This window comes from Chrysemys picta, chromosome 8 (genome assembly GCF_011386835.1).
Source record: "Chrysemys picta bellii isolate R12L10 chromosome 8, ASM1138683v2, whole genome shotgun sequence".
NCBI lineage: Eukaryota > Metazoa > Chordata > Testudines > Emydidae > Chrysemys > Chrysemys picta.
In genome coordinates, this window is record NC_088798.1 from 63,919,186 (window position 1) to 63,945,659 (window position 26,474).

A 26,474-nucleotide genomic window follows, 5' to 3' on the forward strand; every position below is an offset into this window, starting at 1 on the left:
GGTCAGTGTGTGGAATGGATCCCGATCCACAGAGGCTATATATCTGTTACAGCTCTCAGTTAAAGAACCTGGCTCTTTAGCTCAAGGCCCAAGCTGTAGACACTTATGCTTTCAGCTCTGGAGATCCCTAGTGTCAGTCAAGATGGTGGCCCTCAAATCTGCATGATTGGGCCCTAGCAGAATGGATACAGCTGTTCCAAAACAAACAAACAAGGTAATACTTTAGTCCCTGATCTCTTTAAAGAGACCTGCTTTCCTGTGGCAGTTTCCTTCAATTACATAAAAGAAACAGCAGAGATTCATAGTTTGTAAGGCCAGAAGGGTCTTCTGTGATCATCTAGTTTGACCTCTTGCATAACACTGCCATAAAACGTCACTGGACTAATTCTTGTTTGAACTAGAGCATATCTTCTAAACATCTAATCTCGATTTTAAAATCACCGGTGATGGAGAGAATCCACCTCAGCCCTTGGTAAATTGATACAATCAATTGATACAATGAGGGTTAATCACCCTCATTGTTAAAAATGTGTGCCTTATTTCCAATCTGAATTTGTCTAGTTTTAACTTCCAGCCATTAGATCTTGACTTCTGGCCATTGGATCTTGACATCATAATGCCACCTCCAACAAAGCCCTTGAGGAGAGCTAGTTAGGCTCAAGAACAGCTTTCAATGGACACTTAAAAGGTTTTGCCCTCCTCCCTGCCATGCAGACTGACTTTGAATTCTGAAATGGTTTCCTAGAACTGTTGAGACCATTTCTGGACATGTGGGTATTTATAGTGTGGGTGGAGCCACCATCCTCAGTAGCAGATACAGTATGAGAATTCCAAATCACCCGGCTCCCTCTCCCATCTACGTGAGTAAAAATAAGCAAAACAAATAAAAGCAAGGTATGTGTTTTTTAAAGTGTATTTTTTGTCTGGTGGGAAATACACATGTGAGCATGTATGGGACCCCAGGTTTTTTGATGCATTTTTACTGGCAGATTATTTAGAATTCCTCAACATATTATTTTCTTGCTTTTAGATTGTAAGTTCTTTGAGCAGGGCCTGTCTCTTCCTCTCTTTAGAAAGGACCTCACACACATTGGTGCTGCCTCAGTCTAAATAATGAAAATATTGCTCTTATTTGTATTCATTATTTTATGGCACCAAAATGTGATTTAGGTGCTTCTCAGAAGACATGATAAGTCATGGTCCCTGCCCTAAAGAGCTTACAATCAAAGACCCTGATCCTTCAAAGAGAACCATGCGGAGAGACTCCTGCACCCATGTGACCCTAAAAGTTCCCCAATGACAGTTGGCAAACTGTTGTCATGATATTTACCCAAAAGGTGGCATGTAATATATCATTGGAAAACTAACAACTCAGCAATCATTAATATGTTTGCATGATGTATGTATGGTAAACCCCCAAAAGACTTTATAGACATATACTGGAAATATGTGACTAAAATATGTTTAAATCAGGTAGGTCAGGGGAATTGATAAACAGGTTCTCTCCAGACAAAGGAAAGAGGCCAACACCTCAAACCAGGTGTGGCCAAATTCAGTGGGCTATTCATTTGTATTGGAGGTTGTGGGAAGAGATCATTGGCATTGTAAAAATCACCATCAGGGAGAAGAGACAGCATGAAGTCTTCACCAGACAGCATGGCATCCACACCCAGCAGGGAAAGGAACTTTATCTGGAGATATGTTTCAGAAGAATACATTTCCAATGTTTACTGGCCTATGAAAAGAGGGGGAGCAAGCCCCTAAGTTATCCTGAGGAGTCAAAGAAGCCCAGCGCTTTGAGCTCCATGTGTTGGGTCCTGGACAGAGGGTCTCGTCAGCCATAGTGGAAAAGAGACTTGGTGAGAAACACTTCTTTGAACAAGACACCCTATTTTGTTAAAGCAGGTTTTAGTCTTGGATGCATATCTTACTTCTGTTTCCTCGTAACCCTTTCTGTCTTTATTCCTTGTACTTGGAATATAAACCTATGGCTTTTTGTTTAATGACCTTGTTTTAATTTTACTATAAACCAGCTCAGTGCTGTGATTGAATCAGAGTGTTTGTCAAACCCCAGTTAAATTAATGAGCTGCAGTGTATTGTCTCTTTAAAGGAACAACAAACTTCATGACTTCTGTAAGTGGTCAGTGAGAGAGGTGGACAGTGCAGGGAGGCAATTTTGGGGAAATTTGGGACTGGGAAGGTGGTGGGAACACTCTGCAACAAGTAACTGGGTGGTGAAATCCAAGGTATGCTTCTTTCCCCTGGTCTGGTAGATGGCCATCTTGGTTAGCATCAGGAGGAGGTTGATGAGGAGGGCTCACGACTTTGTGGGGCCACAGATCTCCATGTGGTCTAGTGGATAGAACAGTAGCCTGGTAGTCAGGAGATCTAGGATGAAATTTTGCCTGTATTGAAATCAATGGGGATTTTGCCATTCAATGGAGCCTGGATTTCACTCTGGGTTCTATGCTTGGCTTTGTCACGGATCGCTGTATGACCTTAGGCAAGTCACTTCACCTCTTTGTGCTTCTGTTTCCCTTCCCACCCTTTGTCTGTCTTGTCTGTGTAGATCGCAAGCTGTTTAGGGCAGTGCTAGAACAATGGGGCCTGAATCTCTAGCTGAGACCTCCAAGCACTACCATAATTCAAATAATTATTAGTAAGAAAAATGCTGCAGGGTTAATGTAAGCTGCCTTATGTCAACAAAACCGTGTATTGTAAACATGGCCTTTGAAAGACCAGGAAGTGATCATGGTGAATAGCCCTGGGGCAGCCAGATGTAGCTCTGCAGACCCAAACAATAATGTGGGGAGGGATAGCTCAGTGGTTTGAGCATTGGCCTGCTAAAACCAGGGTTGTGAGCTCAATCCTTGAGGAGGCCATTTAGGGATCTGGGGCAAAAATCTGCCTGGGGATTGGTCCTGCTTTGAGCAGGGGGTTGGACTAGATGGCCTCTTGAGGTCCCTTCCAGTCCTGATATTCTATGTTTCCTTTTGTGTAAATGACTCCTTTTGTTATCTCAGAATAATGAGTCTTTATTTTTGATGTCAAGAATTTTCAACAATCAAAGTAAGGACACCACATTTGTGTGGGATGGTGGTAATTTTGGGAGTGAAACGAGTAATGTGCCTTGAAATAAGCTTTGCAGAAGCAGGGCCTAAATCTGTTTTGGTACTGCCATGGATCCACAGGATTGGTTCTACTCTCCAGCCTTTAAACAGGCTGGAGGAATGCCTTCAGTATGCTATGCCCATTAGGGTTCCACTCTTCTTCAGGGTAGGCCACATGGCCTCAACGCCTCCAAGACTCTCCTGGAATTGACACCTCCTCATCTATTATTGGGAGTGGACTACATCCACCCTGATTGAATTGACCCTGTCAACACTGGTTCTCCACTTGCGAAGTAACTCCCTGCTCTTCATGTGTCAGTATACAATGCCTGCATCTGTAACTTGCACTCTATGCATCTGAAGAAGTGAGGTTTTTACCCACGAAAGCTTATGCCCAAATAAATCTGTTAGTCTTTAAGGTGCCACCAGACTCCTTGTTGTTTTTGTAGATACAGACTAACACAGCTACCCCCTGATATTTGACACCTCCAAGACTGAGCTGCTAGACTCAGGCCATCCCATTTCACACCATGAACTCTGCCCAGCAAGTCCAACTGCGAAAGACTCCTAGTCAGAAACTTTTTCACTCTTCAATGACCAATGCACCTCAAGTGTTTGTGGTGACACCTGGCAGCCTTCTCAAAACAGAGTAGGATTTATCAGTCAACAGGAACACAGCATCGGAAAGTCCTTGGGTTAGCCTAGACAAGCAACGGGCTTTGTTGCAAGGATACTCACCAGCAACCACACACCAAAAACAATAACCCAGGAACCTATCCTTGCAACAAAGCCCGTTGCCAACTCTGTCCACATATCTATTCAAGGGACACATCACAGGACCTAATCACATCAGCTACACTATCAGAGGCTCGTTCACCTGCACATCTACCAATGTGATATATGCCATCATGTGCCAGCAATGCCCCTCTGCCATGTACATTGGCCAAACTGGACAGTCTCTATGCAAAAGAATAAATGGACACAAATCAGACATCAAGAATTATAATATTCAAAAACCAGTTGGAGAATACTTCAATCTCCCTGGACACTCAATTACAGACCTAAAAGTCGCAATTCTTCAACAAAAAAACTTTTGCAAACTGGACACTATTAAATTAGGCTTGAATAGACTGGGAGTGGATGAGTCATTAAACTAAAAACTATTTCCCCATGCTAATTTTCCCCCTACTGTTACTCACACCTTCTTGTCAACTGTTTGAAATGGGCCATCCTGATTATCACTACAATAGTTTTTTTTTTCCTGCTGGTAATAGCCCACCTTAATCGATTACTCTTGTTAGAGTTGGTATGACAACTCCCATTTTTTCATATTCTCTGCATATATCTATCTTCCTACTGTATTTTCCACTGCATGCATCTGATGAAGTGGGCTTTAGCCCACGAAAGCTTATGCTCAAATAAATTTGTTAGTCTCTAAGGTGCCACAAGTACTCCTCGTTCTTTTTGCTGATACAGACTAACACTGCTACCACTCGGAAACCAATCCCTAGTCAAGTAAGTCACTGTCATGTATATCGTTCATAAAAATATTACAGAAAATTACTACTGTGGTACAGGTGCCCCATTAAAGGATTGCCAACCCCCAAATGTTCAGAATTCATCATTCGGGCCCCACAAAAATCATAAGATTTTTTTAAATAATACATTTTGGATTCCTTTTATCTTCCTGCTGGCCTTTGAGTCTTTAGCAAGCGCCAAAGGTCTGAAACTTACCTTGTCAGTTTTGCCAACTCTTGCAATTTTTGCATCAGTCTTGCAGTATTTTCCGATAGCCTCAGCTCTTGGAGTCTTGTGTCTATGTGAGAATCTCTGCTTTCATAATAAATAAATAAATAAATAAATAAAAAATACACTTCTGGCCCTCATGGTTGCGGAGAAAATCTGGACAATATGACCCTTAAAAGCTCAAACATCAGAAGGCAGATAGAAAGACCCCAAATTTAAATCTTATTTTTAAACCAGTTTTCTGATTTATTTTATGGTCCAACTGATGATTTTTTAATGCTCTTGGTTGGCAAGTCTGTATATGTAATCACTTGACTCTAAGACCTGGGGATTTAAAGTAAAACATCAAACCTCATGAGAGTTTTTACAGGCTCTCTTCAGCAGTGCCAGCATCTCACTCTATTTGGTAGTTTACTTAAAGCCACAGCTCATGATAAAATTATATGATAATCTCATATTTCATTTTAAAAATAAAGTGAGCCTTGCCTACACACAATACTAGTACTGTTTTAGCTATACCGGTTTCTCTCTTATATAGCCTGTGGCAGGGCATCGACTCACTGGGGCAGCGCCTCCTGCTGGCCATCTCGGGAATTAGCTCTTTCCAGCCCAGAGCGCCTTCTGCAGGCTGGTGTCTTGCCTGCCACTGGCCCCATGTCCCTCCCAGACCCCGGTACCCTTTACATCAGGGTTCTGCCCCCAGCAATAACCCACAATCTGGGTCTCCCCACTCAGGGGAACCCCCAACCTTCTATCCCCACCTTGCCTCAGTGGCTACTGCCAGTCACCATCTAGCCCCCGCTCACTGGGGCAGACTGCAGTCTGTAATGGCCACTCATCATCGGCAAGGGGTTTAGGACCTGCTGCCTTTCCTTGTCTCTGGGCTGCCTCCCTGCAGCCCCAGTACCATTTTGGCCTTCTTAGCAAGGCCTGCAGCCTGGGGCTTTACTAGCCTGGAGCTGGCCAGCTCCCTCTGCCCTTCCCCAGCACTGCTCCACCTCAGGTACCCTTCTCAGCTACCAGGCAGCCAGGTCCTTCTTTCTCAGGAAGCTAGTGAGAGAGTGTGTCATAGTTTCTGGCCCTCAGCCCTCGTATAGGGTCAGCTGTGGCCTGATTGGGGTGTGGCCCCACCTGTGGCTGCTTTCCCCCAATCAGCCTAGCTTTTCCCCGCCCCAGCCCTCTCCCAGGGCTGTGTCAAGCCCTTCAGGGCATGAGCAGGGTGATCACCCCGCTACATAGCCTCTTTATTTTGAGTCCCAGTCCAGTGCTATATCCAGTAGGCCACTACATGATAGAACCTCCTTGTTTGGGCTCAGTTATATCAGTACACATTATTCCTGTACAAGAAAGAGAATCCACTATACTGCTATATGGTGCCTTTACACCAATATAACAGCTTCCACACTACTAGCTGTACTGGTATAAATATATACTTTAAAAAAAAAATCCAAATTAGCTATACTGTAGAAAAACTGTGGGTAAGTCTACACTGCAATTAGACATCCATGGCTGCATCATGTCAGCTGACTTGGGCTCGAGGGCTATTTAATTGCTACAACCCCACCTCTGGGATTCTCCCATCTCTAGGATCCTAGAACCCAGGTTTCAGCCTGAACCCAAATGTCTACACTGCAATTAAACAACCCCTTAGCCTGAGCACCACCAACCTGAGTCAACTGATATGGGCAGCCGCAGGTTTTTAACTGCAGTGTAGACATACCCTGTGTGTATAGCAGGTCTTATTTTCTAGCTCTCGTCCTTGCAGAGAAAAGATTGGAAATGTAACCTGTGTGCAATACACAAACTCAGAAAATAAAAGGGGGGGAATGAGAAAGAACTTCCCATTTATTTTTAAAATCTGGTGATTTTGAAGCCAATCTCATGATTTTTTTAGCCTGATTCCTGGATGTTGGCAAGCTGGCAATACAGACGCTCCCCGACTTATGCAAGTGTTCCATTCCAGAACGCCTTGCGTAACTCGAATTTTGCATAAGTTGGAAACATATACCTGCAAATAAACAAAAAAACCCCTATTTCTAGCTTACGGAACTTTTTCCGTAAGTGCGGATTTGGGTAAGTCAGGTTTGCATAACCTGGGGGGGGGGGGGTGTACCCGCTCTTTGCCAAGGTGTGCTAGCGGACTGTGTGATAGTTCCTAACCCAGCATCCAACCAGCACAACTTTATTACAAGCCCAGCACGGGCCTCAGATTTGCTGAGATTTGCAAACTTTGCTGTGTCCTGCAAGAGTCAGGAAGGCCAGAGAGGAATATGGAGCTTCTCCAATCTCCCTTGGGCTGACCCCAAAAGAGACACATATCTGAACCCTGGAGAAACAAAAGCCACGTGCCCCCGGGGGTTAGAGTGACCTCACGGTCGGAGGGGCAGTTTCAGAAGGCTCCTGCAAGTGGCGCTATCGGCTCCGCGGAGAGTAGGAACCCGCCCAGGCTACTGCGGCAGCCGGGCATCACGTGACCGGCGTTGCGTGGGCGCTGCGCGGTGAGGTCAGACGCCGTTGGCGCCGGCTTGGCCGCCCGCCATCTTGGCCTCTGTGTGGAGGCGGTTCGCGCGGCGGTAGCGGCCTCACCGAGTCCCGCAGCCGGGTACAGGCCAGAACGCCGGCCCCGGACGCTGCGTGCCAGGTAAGAGACCGCAGGGGGGCCGGGAGAGGGGAGCTGGCCGGCAGGGTCCTCCCTTAGGGGAGAGGGCTCGCCGCCGCTTCCCCCGCGGCCGGGCGGGGCCGGGCCCGGCCCCTGGAGCCGGTGGGAGCGGCAGTCAGATGAGAGCGGCCTGCGCCGCATGGCCCGGGGGGCTCCGTCTGGGCCCCGCTTCCGCTCGGCGTGGCGGGAGCGTGGAGGTACAGGGGCTGCGTTGAGGGGAGAGGGTTTGGCCCGCTCGTATGGAGAAGGGAGAGGGCTCCCCGAAACCTTCCCCGGGAGGAGATGATGGGGGGAGGCTCCCCGTTAGCCTTCTTTTGCTTTCTCCTGTGGGGGAGGGGGCCCGGCCCTATAGTGGGGGGGGGGGGGAGCCGGGTAAGGGGCCTAGCCTATAGTGCTGCTCTGTGGGGAGGTGAGGTAAGGCGCGGGGGGAGGAGGCCCGAGCCCCATAGCGCTGTTCCGGGGGAGGGTGAAACGGGGCGGGCGGGAAGCGACCCCAGCTCTATAGTGCTTGTAAGGGGGGAGAGGAGGGCGGAAGGAAGGGGCCCCAGCCCCGTAGTGCTGCTCCCTGGTGCTGAGCAAAGGGTCCCTATTTCTTTGCAGTGAGTAATGGGTCCTTTTTTCTTCCCCTTCTTGAGGCAGGGTTGGGTTGGGTTGAGCCTGTATTTTCCTCTTGGCTCCATGACCAGAGTGATCGATTGGTCCTGCTCCTTGCAGGCACTGTGAGCTCTATGGGGCGCTGCAGAAGTAGAATCTCTTCCCTGCTCACCCGTAGCTGTATGAATAGCCACGAAGGGGAAGGCATTTGGTACAGGAATATTGTATGGTGAAACTGAGCTTTTTTCCTCCCTATTGAGGCAACTGATCACACAAGTGGGTTGTTGCAAGATTGGAGGCATGGGGCATCAGAGGGTCTTTCTGGTCAATGCAGTTTAGTTATCTTATCTCTTTCTTCTTCTAACCCTAAAAATATTTCAATGGTCAAGATACAGGAAGGCATGGGCTATGTACTTAATGCAGTTGATGTTAGTTTGTAGTTGCAGTTTTTATTCCAATTTTATGTCTTTATTATGGGATACTAGCCTATTATTTCCAAGGTCCTATGCCTTATAATGTCTAGGTTATGATGAGACACTGACATTTTTGTACTCATAATTCTTGAGGTGAATAGGGTGAGCAGACATTGCAGGATTATTTTGTTTAGTGAGCTACGTTTTATTCTGAAGTTAAAGTCTTGTTTATTCCATTGTTAGCAGCAGTAGGAGTGCAAGTGTAGACATTGTTCCAGGAGGCTGCTGGCATTTTAACATGGTGTTGTCTAGACCTGCTGCTGGTCTACATTAAGCATTCTGGGAGTCACCACTGAGGGAAGCAATGGCTGGAAATTTTGGGGGCAAAAATTAATTGTAGCCACAGCTCAACAGTTTTCCAAGAAAATACAATGTTTCTTTGCTGATTAATCAAGAGGAAGCATCCCTGTCTGTAGTCAAAAGTGTTGTCCAATATACATGCTGTTCCAGTGTGTTTCTCATTATCCCATTGCCCCTGTCCAGCCTGTCCCAGAGGATTCCAGACTTGAGTTTTTAAAGGAGACTTACAAAGGGAAATAGGAATTCATGAAGAAAAGAGTGGAAGGTATGAAAAAGGTCTGAAGGGGGACTTTTGTGGGGTGAAGGCAGTGACATTCTGTGGATTTTCTTTTTTTTATTGTTGTTTTTGTGTTAAATAACAGGAATGCCAGACAGATCTTCCCTGTTTGTTCTGGTCTCAGATGTGTAATAGGAGGTTTTTTACCCCTTAATTCAAAGTCCATTTTTCCTTCCCAAGTGTTTCTCAAGCATTTGAGTCAAATAGGTGTTGGCAAAAATAAGCTACAAAGTTTTGAACAGTTAGACTAAAAATTCCATTTCCCTCTTGATAGTTTAGTTTTCAGTCTCTTATCTAGTGTGATATAATTCCACTTGTCCTTCAGTCTTCTATAGAATTTCTGGGTAGGCAAGATGTGAATTTCTAATGTAAAATTTTTTTGAAAGAAACCTTCCAGTCTCTTTCCTACATAATAGAGAAGCAAAATGGGCACAAAATTAATTTTATTCCCCTGGCAGGTCACCTTTAATATCTGTGCTGCTAGAAGCTTGTCAGTTCTCAGTTTTTCTTTCCATACTATGATGTGCAGAGTAAAATGTCATTTTTTTTTATCAAGCTTAATATAGGGGCATTATAGTATGTTTGTTACTCAGTGTTGTTCTTTGAATTAAGAAATGAACATTTTCAGTTCTTAGGACTTAGTATGCCTTTGACAAAAGAATGGTTTGTGTCATGGAGTGCAGCACGTTCTCTGATGTGATCAGTTAATGATAAACATTAAAAGATGCCACTTACCTTTTAAGGAGGTATATTTATAATGGATTTCAATGGAGCTAAAATGGGAGGCAGCATAGTCTAATATCTAGATGGAGACTGGGACTCATCACCTGTGTTCTGACATGCTGTGGCCTTGAGTGTACCCAGTCAGTGCACTGCCTAATTTTCTTAATTTGTAAAATGTAGATTACCACTTTTGTAAAGTCCTTAGTATGATAGATAAAATGTGATGCTTTGAGGACTGTACCTTTCGAATGCATTCTGAGATCTGATAAAAAAGCTCTATGTAATTGTTATGAGGGCCTGGACAAAAGATTTGGGGCAAGTCTACACTACAGTCTTAAATCGACTTGTCTTAGGTTGATTTACAGCGGCCACTTTCACACTACCCTCCTTCTGTCCGTGGCGCACTAGGAGCGCTTTCACCGACTGAAGAGGGGCACTGGGGTGGGCTGAGAGCCAGAGCTCTCAGTTCTGTGCAGCTCCGCACTGGAGCCCAGCTTTCCCTTGGGGCTTCTTGCCTCCCTGCTCCCAGCCAGGACTAGGGGGACAGCCACCTGGGGCTTCTCGCCTCTGGCAGGTAGATCCACCCAGAGTCCGGTCAGCTGCTGTGCTTCCAGTGGGGATCCAGGACCTGGGGGCAGCAGCGCTCGGAGTGGGGAGCCCGGGCAGCAGCCCAAGCTGGGAGCTTGGGTGGCAGCCCAGTTTGGAGTGGAGACCAGACAGCAGTCTGGCTCCATAGCCGACTTTCTTGTCAATTTTATGGCTCCAGGAACCGTGAAATTGACAAGAATGACAGCCAACAGCCCATGTAAGGAATGCAGTGTCTACACAGACACTGTGTTGCCCTAACTACACAGACAAAGCCCTATGCCTCTCAAGGAGATGGAGTTGTTATGATGGTGTAATTGGGCACTTATATAGGCGAGAGAGCAAGTCTGTAGTGGAGACACTGACGTAGTTGGGTTGACATAAGCTACCTTATGTAGACTTACCTAGTCTAGGCTACAGAGTTATGTGATATGAAGATGAAAAGACCAGATGATGGAGATATTGAGGGGGAAGAAGCCCTCACACTAGCCATGAGACTTTAGAGTTATGGGTTGAGAGAATTCTTTCTCTCTTCTAGCAACAAACCTGGGTAAGAAGGAGAGGAATTTCAAATTTATCAGACACCTTGAATCCAGTGGTTGCTGTAAATGATGGAGTCTTCAAGCAGGGTATAAGAGAAAAGTAACCTGATAACACCTTCCCCATTTCCATTAGCTAGGGATGGATGCTGGACTTGACATCATGGAATTACCATGTTGCTTACTGGTAGAAACTTTGCTCATTGTTTGTATTGACCTAAGGCTTTAGTAGTCCATTCTGTTTTCCCTGTAATTTTTTCAACCCTTAGTTTTAGTTTTATAGATCCGGACACAGAATTTATAATGTATTCGCTATAACATGGACAAAAACAGGTCAGAAAAGAACACAGTTGAAAGGTGTGAAAAAAGATGAACATTGGATAGGTTTGTAAAACTAGAAAAAAAAATAGTTGTGACAGCATAAGAGTTCAAAAATACACAAGGAGCAGAAGATGGAGATAGAAATTGTAATAAAGTACAAAGATACTGTAATATGCAGAGATGAAAACAGTTTCAATATCTATAGTGTACAAACTAACAAATAAACTACTGTTTTTATTAATACCTCAGGTACTACATAACTTTAATTAGCGTTTCTTTATAAACTGTTAGTTACAGATTGCGCTAACGCATATTGAGTTTTTTATAATTTGTACTCTTTAAATTTAATCTAGTCCTTTCTTAGCTCATGGCAAAATGAGACTACAAGTGCAAAAACACAGGTCAGAAGCAAACACTGTACCTTTGTGTCCAAGGTATGTGTAAAACAAGTCTTAAAAGATACCCATGCAAGGGAAAAAACAGACTGTCAGTTTTTGATATTTTATGACTGAAGAAGGTCTGATTTTTTTGTTTTGTTTTCCTGCTTGTGTTTTTACATTATACTCCCGGGGGGAATTATGTCCCACTGCGCATGCGCAGAATTTATCCCCCGCAGATTTCTTTGCTTCCTTGCAGAAAAATTACTGTCTGATGGGGAAGCCACAAAAGCGGTCATGTGACCCTTCCCAACAGTATGTTTTGGGTGCTCAGGGCAGCTGGCAGAGAGGTAAATCACTGTGGGGCAGGAGGGGAGAGGAAGACCTGATTGGTGGCTCCTACCCTGTGCCCGCCTCAGCTGCTAGGCTGGGCTGGGGAGGACGGGACTTCCTCTTCCCTTGCATGGCATCCAGGGCCGGGTCAGACCCACCCCTGGCTGCAGGAAGCTCTGAAAACTCCCCCTGCTTCCTGCAGCCATTTCTCCTCTGCTGCAGGGGGAGGGATCCCTGTGTAGGGAGTTGCTCCCGCATCCACCCAACCCCCATGCATCCAGTCCCCCTCATGCCTAGACCCTCTTGCCAAGCCTCACCCCTCAATGACCCCAACTCCCCCTGCACCTGGACCACCCCAATGAGCCACGTGCACCTAGATCCCCACCCCACTGAGCTCCAACCAGTTGCATCTGGATCCCCATCCCTCTGAGTCCTACTCCCCCAGCCCCCATGCTGAGCTCTAGCCCCCCCCCTCCCCCTCACCCCTCTGTCTGAGACCCAACTATCTTCACCTGGAACCCTCTGCAGAGTCCCATTATCATTGCATCACAACAAGCCCCTGTGATATTCCTGACTTTTTTGCTTGCTTAGAAAAATTAACTTAAAAAAAAAAAAAAGGCAAGCAAACCCTTTCAGGCCTTCCTCATGCATCATAAAGTAGCAAAAAAAGGCACAAGCCCAGCTTTAAAAAAAGAGAAAAGAAAAAAAATAGATAATCACGTGACCTTTAATACTTTTCCTTTTGTCTGTATATTTTTTTTTTTACTAAAAGCACAAAGGTCTAGAGATAACCAGTTTACAGTATATTTGCAAAACTAATAGTTTAAGAAACTTTTATAAGTGAATATATCTAGAGTATTTTTCTCGTACTACCTTAATTTAAGTTAAATATTTGTATCAGTATTTAAAATGCAAAATATAAATGTCTGCTGAGATTAAATCAGTTCCATTTGGTGAATTAAACTTCAGTTTTTCAGAAGACAGGGTGGATTTGATTTAAATCATTATTTAAATCACTAGTCAGGAAGACTCGATTTAATCATGGATTTCTACATAAAAGTGTATTCTTGTTAGTTGTTATAACCTTAATACATATTCTTTACAACTCAGAGATGGATGTAGGTTTCATTTTTAGAAGGCACACTATGCATTTTGAAGGTGATTTATTTTGAAAATTTTTCAGATTAGTTTTACAGCTGTATCAGAAAATGAATGATTGGTTATTTCATTTACCAAAAGTAATTAAAGCAGATATTTATGAAGTCATTGGGAGGTAAACTATCTCCAATTCAACAGTTTAATCATTACTATTTGGAGGATTTTCTTGCCATGCTGTGTTAGGAGAACATCACCAGACAGACATTTAAATTGCTTTATTTAACTAAAACAACAACGTTATGTATTCTGGATTTTTTTTTTTACTTCAACAACAAACATAATATTTTAACAAAACAAACATGAATTTTTGAAGTTAATTAAATGTTCAAGTTTTTTAAAATCAGGTTTGTTTTTGTTAAAATTGTTAACTAAAATAGTTTAAATGAAATATTAAAAAACAAACAGAAATTAAATCAAATATGTCAGCCAGGTCAACATGAGAAACTTAAAATATTGGCTTCTGCAGCTAACTCAGTCGTCTTCACCTTCATTTTCCTGTTTGTTCATAATCTGGAAAAGAAAAACAAGCTTTCCTGCTTTTTCAGGTCCCAAACGATTTCTCAATTTGGAATGAATTAGTCCAAAGGAACTTTCTACACCAGCAGAAGAAGTTATTGCTGTTAAAAGTGAGATTATCACTTCAACAGTCTCTTGAATCCAAGTGCTTAAGTGACTTCAACCAGTTCATTGGTGTGACTTTCTTTAAAACATCTTCAGCAAACATATATTTCAGAAATGGTTCTTATTCCCAAACTGTCTCTCTTTTACAGCCTGCTGCCATTATAGATTTTCCCTTCTAGTGAGAGAATGGTATGCTAGATCTCAAATCAATGAAGGCTACACTCAGGCCACAAGACTTCTGGAATATACTGCTCAAACAGTTTCACTTTTGTTTCTACTGTCTTTCCCTCCCTTCTCACATTTATCTCCAGATTTCTTCTCCTTGTCCAGATCTATTCCGTCGCCAACAATCTTCTTCTATTAATTGAATTTTTTGAAACTTTGCACTTTTAGAGAGGTAAGGGATTGACTCTGTGTACACAAATTTGCAGAGGGACAATAGGGTTGAGGTCTGTTATTTGTCACCTATTTATTTATTTATTTATTTAAAAGAATTTTTTTTGCTGTTAACAAGCATTTTATCTCTGGAGAGACAAATCCAATGTTTGAGAACTGCAAAACTAAGCATATCTCATAGTATCTTCTAGACTGAGCACTGAGTCCCATTGGGTAGATAAGAAGATTAACCTAAATCTATACAGAAGCCCCTGGAATCCCATAAGATTGGGTCCCTAAAACTATTGGAACTCATTTACAAAACTTTTCTTAAAAATTACATGAATATATTGTCTCATACCATAGAATTAGAATTTATAATCCCTATTCCATGATGAGATATCTTTGAACTATAGTAGTTTTAATTAAGATACATCTTTAGATAGGGTTTTCCTCAAAAAGCATTTTATCAAAAAATCATTTTTTATCCACCCTGTCAGAAGACTGTTAGTGGCGAAGAACCTCTTGAAAAAGGTTCTTTTTCCCCCCCCAGTTGTTTGACTTCTCGCTGCTTCAAGAATAAAATTCAAAATGTAAGTTGCTGAGTTCCAATTAAGGATGTGTAGTCCCCTATAGTATTTTGCTCTCTGATAATTTATTTTTGATAAGTGAATAAGTTATTTCATTTATGGGTCTTGCCCTGTGATACTGTTTACACTTGTGGTTGAAGTCCAAGAAAAGTACATGAAGCTTGATTTTGCATAATAAAATGTAAATTAAGCTTTTCCCCCATACTACAGCTGGCAAATTTTTTGAAAGCAATGGATTAGTCCACATGAAATTCTTTCCATTCTCACAAGTCAGAGAGTATATTGCAGTCAGGTTATTTTCTACAAAACAGAAACAAAAACAAAATATTGTATATAGAATAAAGTGTTTGAGACATTACAAATAGATATATTATGGCATAAACTGTTCTGAATTTCCATAATAGCTCCCTGTGTGAACACAGCATTCAAGAATGTCATCTTATTCCAGAAAAATTAGTGTCCTTACGTTTTTTCCCGAGAATAGTTAGTCCAGTCAATTTCCCCATGTACACAAGCCCTTATTGTGCACCTCTCCTTTTGAATAGCACCTTCTCCTACAACATAGATGTATTGAGAAAGTAAAAAGTAGATAGGGACATAGAAGGCACAAATCATGTTTATTCTGGCAAATTCATTTCTAGAGTGGAAAGAAGGGCTTAAACACTGAAAAACCACGAGAACATCTTTTGTGCATTGATATAAAGAATTCTGGAATAAAGTTTAATTTGCAGTTGGGCATGGGAGCTGCCCTGAAAAAATTTCCTGAAGGGAGCCGAGTCTAGAGCAGAGGAGGGCAAACTACAGCCCACGGGCCAGATCTGACCCATCAGGGCTTTCAGTCCGGCCCTTGGGATTGCCAGACCCCTGGCGCAGCGAGGCTAAGGCAGGCTCCCTGCCTGCCCTGGCCCCATGCCACTCCCGGAAGTGGCTGGCACTACATCTCTTAGGCCCCTGGGCGAGGGGCAAAGGGTTCCATGAGCTGCCCTTGCCTGCAGGCACCGCCCCCCGCAGCTCCCATTGGCCAGGAACGGGGAACTGTGGCCAATGGGAGCTTCAGGGGTGGTACCCGCAGGCGAGGGCAATGTGCAGCGGAGCCACCTGCCCCACCCCACCCCCAGGAGCCACTGCCGGACATGCTGGCCACTTCTGGGAGCGGCATGGGGCCAGGCAGGCAGGGAGCCTGCCTTAGCCCTGCAGTCACCCTGGAGCCGCTCAAGGTAAGCAGGGCTGGAGTCCGAACCCCTCCTGCAGCCCAACCCCCTGCCGCAACCCCTCCTTCACCCTGCCCCGAGCCTCCCTCCTGCATCCCAACCCCTTGCCTTGAGCCCCTTCCTGCACACTTCATCCCCTCCCACACCCCCAGCCCTACATTTATGGCCCTGTGTACAATTTCCCCACCCAGATGTGGCTATCGGGCCAAAAGTTTGCCCACCCCTGGTTTAGAGGCTGCTGTGAAAAACTTCTTGCTGCTGCTACTTATGCTTTTTGGAATTGATCTCTCAGCAGAGGGATTGAAAATCCAGTGTCTACCTAAAAATGACCCATTAGTAAGACAAGTTTTAATTTTTCTGTGGCTGGGGGCTGATATCCTTTAAATGCTGTGTTTGAGGCCTGAAGGAGAGAGATGGTTCTGGAGAAGCCAGCACCAGAATGAGAGTTGTGGTTGTTTGAGAAAGAAGGCTGGGGCAGAGAGGATTCTGTGGGAAAACTTTCGCTTTCAAAAGTGGTCATTACTGTAGGATGGAGTTGGGGATTAGATGATACTGGCACATGGAATGGGAGGCCAGGACAGCATTCCTGGGCTTAGCTGTTCCAAGTGGGGAAGCTCTTCTGGTCTGCCTTTTAATCTTTCTACTGCCAATTCCACCTTCTATTTCGTGTTGGGAGCCTGCAGGATGCTTAGCCTGGCTGTGGGAGCCTAGGGGCACTGACCAGGAAGTGGCTCTTTGTGAAAAATCAGCTGTGCGGGGAGCAAGAAGCTGCCCACCAACTCAAGTGGCCTTATTTCAGAGCTTGTGCGGGTCCTGGGAATGCTTGAGGGATAGTATAGGAGAGACAAGAGGGAGAATGGAAAAACAGAGACAGATGACATTGGTGAGGAGCAGAGAAGCAACAGTGGATCATCTCGGCTCCAGTCCCTCATGTTATATTGGTCCTTGGAATTCTGCACATTAAGAATCTGAATTAAAGATAACTAACACAAGTGTTATGCACCTAGCAACATGGCCTGCTCAAAAGGTGGACATCTGTTTTGCACCAGCTTATGTTTCTGGAGGTTTATCAAGTACAGTCCTGGGAAGAGTGCACCACAGTAAAATGTCCAGGAGGCTTCAAAGGCACAGGTGACTGTTACGAGGCCTACATCTGAGAGAAGTCAGTCTGCTGATCATCTGCAGCTGGAACTGCATGGCCTTTCACTATTGCTTTCTGTGTATGTAGAAGCAAATCCAGTAGTACCCTAACATTGTTACCTTATCAGAAAAGGATGGCATGATGCCCACTTACTGGAAGGTACAAGCAGTCCATTTCTTTCACCAGTATCGCCATTTCTGTTCGTTCTACACCAGTTTTCTCCCCATCTAGGTCCAAACCTCTTGTAGCAAGTGAGAAAACATAGGCATTGCAGAATCTATTAGGCTTTTTTAAATTAAAGATGTTTTTTTCAGGATGGTTTCCTTTTTTCCAGAGGACTCATCAGTATGCACTCATGGTTAGACTAACCTGTTGCCCCATTGAGGCATTTTTTCACTGCTTTTGAAGCATTTTAAGTCCTTCTTTTCATAAGATTTTCATCTGGCAACCCCCCCCCCCCCCCCCAGCTTTGCTTAAAGGTAGTCTGCAAAAGCAAAAACTTGGACTTGTCCCTTTTTTGCTGCTTAGTGATGTATGAAGTTCTGAAAGGTTTTAGTCTAAAACTTCTTATGGTCACTTTTTTATTTGAAATTGGGGGTGGAGGTGTACAGTAGGGAATTTAGGATGAAAACCCTCATAGTGTTACCATTGGTTCAGCAGTTCAGAAGATAAAATGTTTTTCTGAAATTCCATTGTGTCGGGTTGGCCTGTGGTGTCTTGAGAAGTAATAAAAATAAAATCACATGAGACTAAAAGCTAAATAACTGAGGGGGAAGGCTTTGTAGTCACGGTTTTAAACTTTTGTAATGTCTGCTTAACTTCAGTGCCTAATAAACATTTGGAAGAAAAATTACTGATTTGAGGTGTAAGAGCTCACAATCCACACTTGAGAGACAAAACTCTTCCCTTGAAGTCCTCCAGCAAAACCAGTAGCATCCTGATATTTCTTAGGTAAAAAACCAAACAGAAAGACCCTTTAAAAAGACCCTCTTTAGGCTCTTTTTTACATAATGTAGGTGCATGTCCAATTTTTAAGATGGTTGGTCATTTTTAAAGGAAGACTCCCAGAGATCAGTTATACCCCAGGTGAATTTACCTTAATCAGTAATTGAAAAACTTGTTTAAACAGATAAATTCTCTTCTTTGTTTAATAGAATAAAGTGATTCACAGTGCTTGGTATTACAGGAGAAATATCCTTTATGAAAAGGATAGTTTACCTACCTACTAGGCTAATATTGCTCGTTGATAGCATGCATATGACTTGCTTTGGTAGTAATCACTTAAAAATTATATTTCTTTGGTATTTATACTAAAGAATGAAATATTCAGTGCTTTGGCACTTAGTTTTGAAATGTATTTACAACTTTTTTTCCTCATTCTATGAAGAATTCTTGCAGTCCTTCTAGGAAATCTGTGTATTTTACCAAGGTTGGGGAAATAAATTACCTGACACCTTAGTTCCCTCTAAGCTGTGCGGCTGCGCAGCTGCATATTAAGCGCCATGCAGGCGCTCAGGCTGTGGCAGGGAGAGATGCCTCTTCCCAAGCCCCAGACCTGCTGCGGTGCCCCTCCCACGAGCCAGCCCGCCCCGAACCTGCCACGGTCATGGGGACAGGTGCCCCTTTCCCCGGCCCAGCCCTGAATCTGCTGTGGCCGGGGGACAGGTGCCCCTAGCCCAGACCGGCCGGGGAAGAGACGTCTCTCCCTCCCAGCCCAGGTGCTGCTGCGGGGGGAGAGCGCCGGGAAGGGGATGGGGAGAGTCCTCTCTACCCACCGGGGAGCCCCACTGCATCCCCAGCCCCAGCCCAGAGCCTGCATCTCAGCTGGAACCCGCACCTCAGCCCTGTGCCCCTTGTCTGCACTCCGCCACATGAATTTTGTTATGTGCTATGTACCATAACAGGGTTCAAAAAAGAACTAGATAAATTCATGGAGGATAGTTCCATCAATGGCTATTGGACAGGAATGGTGTCCCTAGCCTCTGTTTGCCAGAAGCTGGGAATGAGTGACGGGGTGGATCTGTTCATTCCTTCTGGGGCACATGGCACTGGCCACCGTCGGAAGGCAGAATATTGGGCTAGATGGACCTTTGGTCTGACCCAGTAGGGCCGTTCTTATGTAATATGGAGGTGATGTGTCACTGCCTGACACCTGCTACCCCAAGAAATAAACATTCTAGCCAGGGTGAAAAAATACCTGTGCTGTCATGATCCCTCCCTCCCATTCATTTTAAAGGAGTGAACACATGCCATGTGATTTTAATATTGTCGATAAACTTACATTTGTTATGCTGTATTAGATAGTGACTGTCTGTTTTGATATACTTTTCTTCATGGCTTCACTTCAGTATTTTTTTCTGTAAGACTAAATTTCAACATAGGTTAATATGTGGCAGTCTCTTAATTGCCAGAAAATTACTTAAGCGCTTTCGTAAAGTAGTTGAAAAAGTAAAAACCTTGCAGTGCAGTTTTTTAGCAAGGTATTGTAGTCTAACAAAGAAATGCAAACAATTAAAAGAACTGTCAAGTTAAATAAGCATAAAATAACTCACCTTAAACGTGAGCTGCCAGAGGCGTCTCATATTGCTATTATTTTTAGTAGAAAATATATATTTTCATTTTTTCTTCAAGATGCATTAGCAAGTCACGTTTTAGAGTTTACTCTAATTACAATTCTTAAGTCTTAATGGAGTCTGTAAACAGCCATATTGTGTCAGCATATTACCTATGCACAGACTTACATAAAAATTGTCAATGACAAAGGAATTACTTAAATAACTTTTAAGTAGTGATTGTTGATTAATTTGAAGATGTGCCAGCACTCAGGGTTGGGGTGTGTTCACAGTTCTTTCTTAATGAAGTGCAGTCTTCACCAGTAGTTTAACAAATGATTGTGAAACCAGATACCTTTTACTTCTGATTACTTATTATAATCATGTCTTTCTGTTAGTCTGATTTATATAGAACAAACTGATAACTGAATTATAGGCTTATAATACTATCAAAGGGCTTTGGTGATCACAGATCACTTAAGTGTTTTATGTAGTCACTGTAACCCTTCAGTGCAATTGCAGCTCTGTAATTGTTTTCCTCTCATGTATACTCTTGGGGGGAATATGGGGCAATGCAAAATTTGTGCAGAATTAATGTTCTGTGCAGAATTTCATTTTTCCCTGCAGAATTGGTGCTGCAGAGCTGCTGGCCGCCACTAGGGGCTGCTGGACCCAGGAGAGTCTGGCTCTCCAGCTTGCAAATACAGGATGCTGCGGGGGGTGGGGGGAGCTGGAGGGTTCCAGGCAGCTGTGGTTCCCAGCATGCTCTGAAGGAAGGAGGCGGCATGCAAGAAACTCCATACAAGCCCGGGAGCCAGCATCAGGTTGGCTCTCTTTCTGGATCCCTGGGCTCTGGGGGGGGAGGTTCTGCAGGTGTTTGGGCTGTGGGGCACCCTATGGCTGGGCTCTGGGAGGGGGGAGGAGCTGTGGGTGTTTGAGACTCGAGGGGCAGAGTTTTCCTCCAAGATGTGCTCAGCTGGCCAATGTGAGAGAGACAGACTGAGGTGCCCAATAAAGCATAATAGAAACAGGAGCTGGGTTGTTGTAGGGGTTTCTTTAAATTTCTACTCCTGGGGGAATCTTTTTTTTTGTTGTCTTTATTGTTACAGACATACTTGCTGACAGGTATTTTGAAATAAATTACTAAAATAATTGAAACTGGTGTGATTAGATTGTTGTTTTGACAAATAAAATATGCAGAATTTTGCAGAATTTTTAACTTTTTGGCTCAGAATTCCCTGAGTATATGTAGTATGGTCCTGGATCAGTGTCTTGAACAGGCTTTTGCTCCTTCATGATAACCTCTGTCACCAGCAGTCTTTCCATATGCTGGATCAGCTTTGTCTTTCTCATCCAGTGATGTTGCATTCAGTGCTTGAGCTCTGGTGTCATTTAATGAACTTGGGTACTGCTGAAATGTGCTGTACTGACAGCCCTGGAAAATGAAAACTCAACAGAAATAGAATAAACCAATGAAAGGACAAACTTCGCCATACTTCTGCCATTGTGCCTTGGCCTTACCATAAAGGTGGATCACCCCAAGAAGGGAGTGGTATTTCAGTGTACAGACCACTAGTAATTAGCTTTTGAGTTTGCCAACAAGGATCTCATCTAGTACCAATTTTTTTTTTGATGTGCATCCCTATTTACTTCAGGTAGCTCTATGGAAAGCCATATCAAGTAAATATAATAAACATTATATAGAACTTTAGATTAATCATCCAAAATTATAAATGTGTTGTGTTTTACAGAGAAAGCAATGTAGTGGTATTTACAGTGGAAGACAAAGCCAAATAGTCAACTCAGCATTATTGTGATGTATGTGATTGGACTAAGACCACACCAGCTCTTTTCTGTAAGCCAATGAACACCTTCTGAATGGTAACTTTTGGTCATTACAGCCTTGAACTGGATTTGATCTAGTGAAGTGAAGGTAAAATACACAGGATTACCAACTCTTGCAATTTGATCATGAGACTCACAATATTTTATCCTTTTTTCTTAAACCCTCCCCCCACCCCCTTCCTGGAATTATCTGCTTTCATTTAAAAAAGTTTCTAACCCTCATGGTTGCAGGGAAGAGTTGGAAAATATGACCCAAGTGTACCCTAAAGCAGTGGTTTTCAAACTTTTTTTTCTGGCAACCCAGTTGAAGAAAACTGATGCCCAGGGCCCAACAGAGCTGGGGATGAGGGTTTGGGAGGGGCTCAGGGTTAAGGTCCTGGGGTGAGGGCTGCAGGGAATGAGGGGTTTGGAGTGTGGGAGGGGGCTCTGGGCTGGGGTTGAGGTGTGGGAGGGGGTCAGGGCTGGAGAGGCAGGCTGTGCGGCCGGGGATGAGGAGTTTGGGGTGCAGGAAGAGTCTCTGGGTTTGGGGGGCTCAGGGCTGGGACACGGGATTGGGGTGCGGGGTTGAAGCGCAGGAGGGAGTCAGGGCTCTGGGCTGCGGGAGCAGGCTCTTGGGTGGGTCCAGGATGAGGAGTTTGGGGTGCAGAAAGGGGCTCTGCGTTGGGGAGGACTCGGGGCTGGCAGCAGGGGGTTGGGGCATGGGTTTACCTCGGGAGCGGCGCAGTGGGGATGCTAGAGCAGGCTTCCAGCCTGTCCTGGCACTGCAGACTGCACTGCACGCCAGAAGCAGCCAGCAGCAGGTCTGGCTCCTAGTGGCTCTCGCCTGCAGGCAACGCCCCGCCCTCTCCTCCCCAGCTCCCAGAAGGCAAATGAAAAGAACCCCAGCTGATTATTTTTCAAGATCTCATTACTTTTTAAGCCAATCTTATAATTTTTGGGTCTAAACACATGTGAACAATTGGGATTGGCTATACTGGATATCATATAATGAACTAAAGCAGGGGTCAGCAACCTTTCAGAAGTGATGTGCCGAGTCTTCATTTATTCACTCTAATTTAAGGTTTTGCGTGCCGTAATACATTTTAACGTTTTTAGACGGTCTCTTTCTATAAGTCTATATTATATAACTAAACTATTGTATGTAAAGTAAACAAGGTTTTCAAAATGTTTAAGAAGCATCATTTAAAATTAAATTAAAATGCTGATCTTATGCCACCAGCCTGCTCAGCTTGCTGCCAGCCTGGGGTTCTGTTCACCTAGGCCGGCAGCGGGCTGATCAGGGCCTGCGACCGGGACCCCAGACCTGGGGGGGGGGGTGTTTCAGGGCAGAAGGCTGGGGGATGTGGGGGGGAGAGATCATGGCAGAGGGCTGGGGGTGCAGGGCAGAAGGCTGGTTATGTGTTCGGGTGGGGGTGTTCAGGGCAGAGGACTGGGGGTGTGGGGGTGCAGGGCAGAGGGGTGGGGGGTGCTCGGCTCATGGGGGTGCCCCCAGCCCCCTGCCCTGAGTGGCTCAAGGCAGGGGGCTGGAAGGGATATGCCCTGTTCCACCCCCTTCCCCCAGGCTCCGTCCCTACCTCTCTCTGCGTCCTCTACGGCGCTGTGTGCACGCTGCCGCTCTTCCCCCTCCCCCTCGCTAGGGCCATCAGCCGATTGGCGCAGGGACGGAGAGGAGCAGGGGCTGGAAAGCACCACACTGGGGGAAGAAGTGGGGGAGGGGAGAAGCTTGGCTGCTGCAGAACTAAGCTTCTGTCTCCTGCCCCCACAGGGGAGAGCGGTAGGCCGGGGGGGGTGCTGAGTGGGGCTGGGGACCGGGACCTCGTCAGGGAGCTGCGTGCCACTCAGAATCGGCTCGCGTGCCATAGGTTGCTGACCCCTGAACTAAAGACAATCAGATACTACAATGATGAGTGGTATAATAACCTCTACAAAACACTCTATGCTACTACCAGTCCCCTCAGTCAAGACTCTTCAGCTGATGGAATCTTGTAATTCATAAGTATGAGATTGGTTTTTTTATGTTGTCTTTTGCCCACCAGAGGGTACTGTGGCGATAGAACAGAGCAGCAGCTCCTGGCCAGCTAGGGAAGAGAGAGAGCCTGCCTTCTTCACAGTGCCTGTCAGGCCAGATCAGGAGACAGGGGATATGGGGAGACAAACAGCATTGGGCTGCTGCAGGCTCAGGCAGGGACTCATAAACGCTAGTGGGGGAGGACAGACTGGGACAGGGGCTGAATGGGAATGGAGGCCCAGGGCCACAGGGGAGAGGGGGGACACATCAGGATGGAGGAAGGGGTGAAGGGCCACATAGGCACAGGGGTTGGCTGAGTAGGGGCACAGACACATATGGGAGTTGGGAGGGGGTGTAGGCCCACATGGGGAGTGTGTGTGTGAGTGGGGGTGGAGGGACACATGGGGGTGCAGGGATACATGGGGACAAGGGCAGATGTCCCTGACTGAATGGGAGAGGCTAGGAGTCAGCCAGGGTCTGCATGGGAGAAGCTCCCTAACAATCCCTCCCCAACCCTAAAAAAACCCTACTCCATACTTTTCCCACCTATACTCAACAACCCTCCACACTCTGGTTCCTTCCCAGCAATTACTTCCCTCTCCTTCAGCTCCTCCATTATCACTGACTCCCCCAAGCCTTTGCACTGCTTCGGAGGGGTGCAGAAAATACAGTTCTGAATTGTAGTTTAAATGAATTATTCCTCAGAGTTCTGTATTAATATGCCTAGTAAGGAATCTGTTTTGTTGTCTGTGTTGTTGTTAGGCATACTTGCTGACAGATATTTTGAAATAAATGACCAAAAATAATTGAAACTGGTGTGATTATATTGTGTTATTTTGACAAAATATGCAGAATTTTGCAGAATTTGAAAATAGTGTGCAGAATTTTTAATTTTTTTGCACATTTTTAATTTTTTTTGGCACAGAATTCCCCCAGGAGTAAATTCTTCAGCTCCTTGTTCCCTCTTCTCAACCCTAGTGGGGGGGGGGGGGGGGAAGAGTTGTGGGTGTGAGGCGAGGTTGAGTGGGTTTTTTGGTGGTAAGGGGAAGTTGGATTTTGATTTGGTTAAGGGCTCTTTTGCAATTGTGTGTGTTTTTGCAGTTTAATGAAATCTAAGCAGCTTGTTCTTACATTAGAAATTTAGATCTTGTCTTCTCTGAAAAATGACTGTTGAATTAGTGAAATAATGACATTACAGGAATGAAAGCAATCGTTGAGCGGGGCAAGGAGTTTTAGTCCCTGTGGATGTCTTTGTTAAAGACACCATAACTACCGCACTTTAAGCTCAAGAGCTCTTAATGAGCATGATCTGAGATGTCCATAGTTTTTCTGGAGGACTTGCTCTCAGGCCAGACCTGAGATTCTTGACATTTTAGGGAAGAAAACTTAACAGACCATCTATCTGCATCTTAAAGATGTAGCAAAACACTGCACAATCTGTCTTTAAAAAACTTGTGTAAGGCACTAATTAAGATGTTTTTTAAATTAAGCTGGTGCAAGTTTGCGTGTACACACTTATTTTGTTTAATCTTTAAAAAAAAAACTGATTACGCTAAACGGCACTAAAACTTTTATAAAACAAAATAAGAATGGCTATGCACAAACTTGCATTAGTTTAATTAAATCAGTTTAAACATACACCTGTATTTAAAAGTATATCAGCGACCTAAAATTGGCTTTTTTTTGCTCTGACAATCTTAACAGTTTTTTCCTCCATATTTTTCATGTTTAATTAAATGATAGGAAAAGTTCAACATCCTGGGATTTTTGTCTAGATAACACTAGAACACTCTATCCTCATGCATCTTACAATGTCCAAAGGATAGAGCTGCTAGCCTCCAAGTCCTTGGAGCTTCTGCTTAATAAAATGTGGAATAAGTGAGCCAAGGGTTTCTGGAAGTGGTTAGTCATTCACTGGGTCTGTTTTTATGGTTTTCAGGTAAGTTAGCCTGATTGGATGTACAGGTGCAGCCTACCTTATCCCAACACTGTTAAACAAGTGCTGAAAAATTTCTGGCTGAAGAGGCTCGTATGGTCAATAAAAGCCACCTTTAACTGCTGAAAGGTATTACTTAATGAGGGCTATTTTCATGCCAAACATCAGCTTTCAACTCCAAGTCATTTTGGTGCCTGTTAGAAAAAGGTTTCTCTTACTAATAGGGAAAATTTTGTGTTCTCCCTCCCACACATGCTCACCTCGTACTCCGAATGGCTGAACCATTTTTGATCAAAATTCATCTTTGGGCAGAGATCAAGCTTGGAAAATTTCAGTCCCCAAAGTGAAAGTTGACAGCTTAAGTTACTGTAGCCTGGCGGCTGGAAATAAGATCTCACACAGTTGGACTATTGTATAGTAGATGTGCACAAGTCTACGGGGTTAAGGTTGTACATTTAACCGTTTTGCTTTTTGTGACTTGAATAAAATGCAACCTTAATGTTAGCATTAACGTAGTGTTGTTTTTTATTTTATTACTTTTAGTGTTTTCTCAGTGGTTTTTCTCCAACTTTATGCAGATGTGGAGTGTAACAGCTGCGAGGTCTGTGGCCAGAACAGGGAAAACCCCACACTGCATTCAGTTTTTGCTTACTGTTGAAACTTTTAGTCTATCACATTAAAATATTTAAGTTTGAGATATGGGGTTAATATCTAAAAGCTGTTTAGCATTTACTGATAAAATATTGTGTCAAGTATCAGAAGGGTAGCCGTGTTAGTCTGGATCTGTAAAAAACGACAGAGTCTTGTGGCACCTTATAGACTACCAGATGTATTGGAGCATAAGCTTTCGTGGGTGAATACCCACTTTGTCAGATGAATATGATGAAGTGGGTATTCACCCACGAAAGCTTATGCTCCAATACGTCTGTTAGTCTATAAGGTGCCACAGGACTCTGTCGCTTTTGATAAAACATTAAAATCCTAATAACATATTGGGAA

At 44.3% G+C, this 26,474-nt stretch overlaps 1 protein-coding gene across 30 annotated transcripts in view; it reads left to right on the forward strand.

The window, feature by feature from the left end:
- The first annotated feature begins 7,336 nt into the window (after positions 1-7,336).
- PRRC2C (proline rich coiled-coil 2C) overlaps positions 7,337-26,474 on the forward strand; it is a 121,733-nt gene continuing 102,595 nt past the window's right edge. For 16 of the 30 annotated variants that reach the window (XM_008162850.4, XM_008162858.4, XM_042858038.2 and 13 more), the window contains exon 1: positions 7,353-7,498. The gene's annotated coding sequence lies outside the window, so the exon portion shown is untranslated. Of the gene's footprint in view, positions 7,499-7,616; positions 7,714-9,066; positions 9,149-21,437; positions 21,620-25,478; positions 25,605-26,474 lie in introns of those variants that run through there. The other 14 variants (XM_008162853.4, XM_065554673.1, XM_042858040.2 and 11 more) reach the window with 10 other exon arrangements.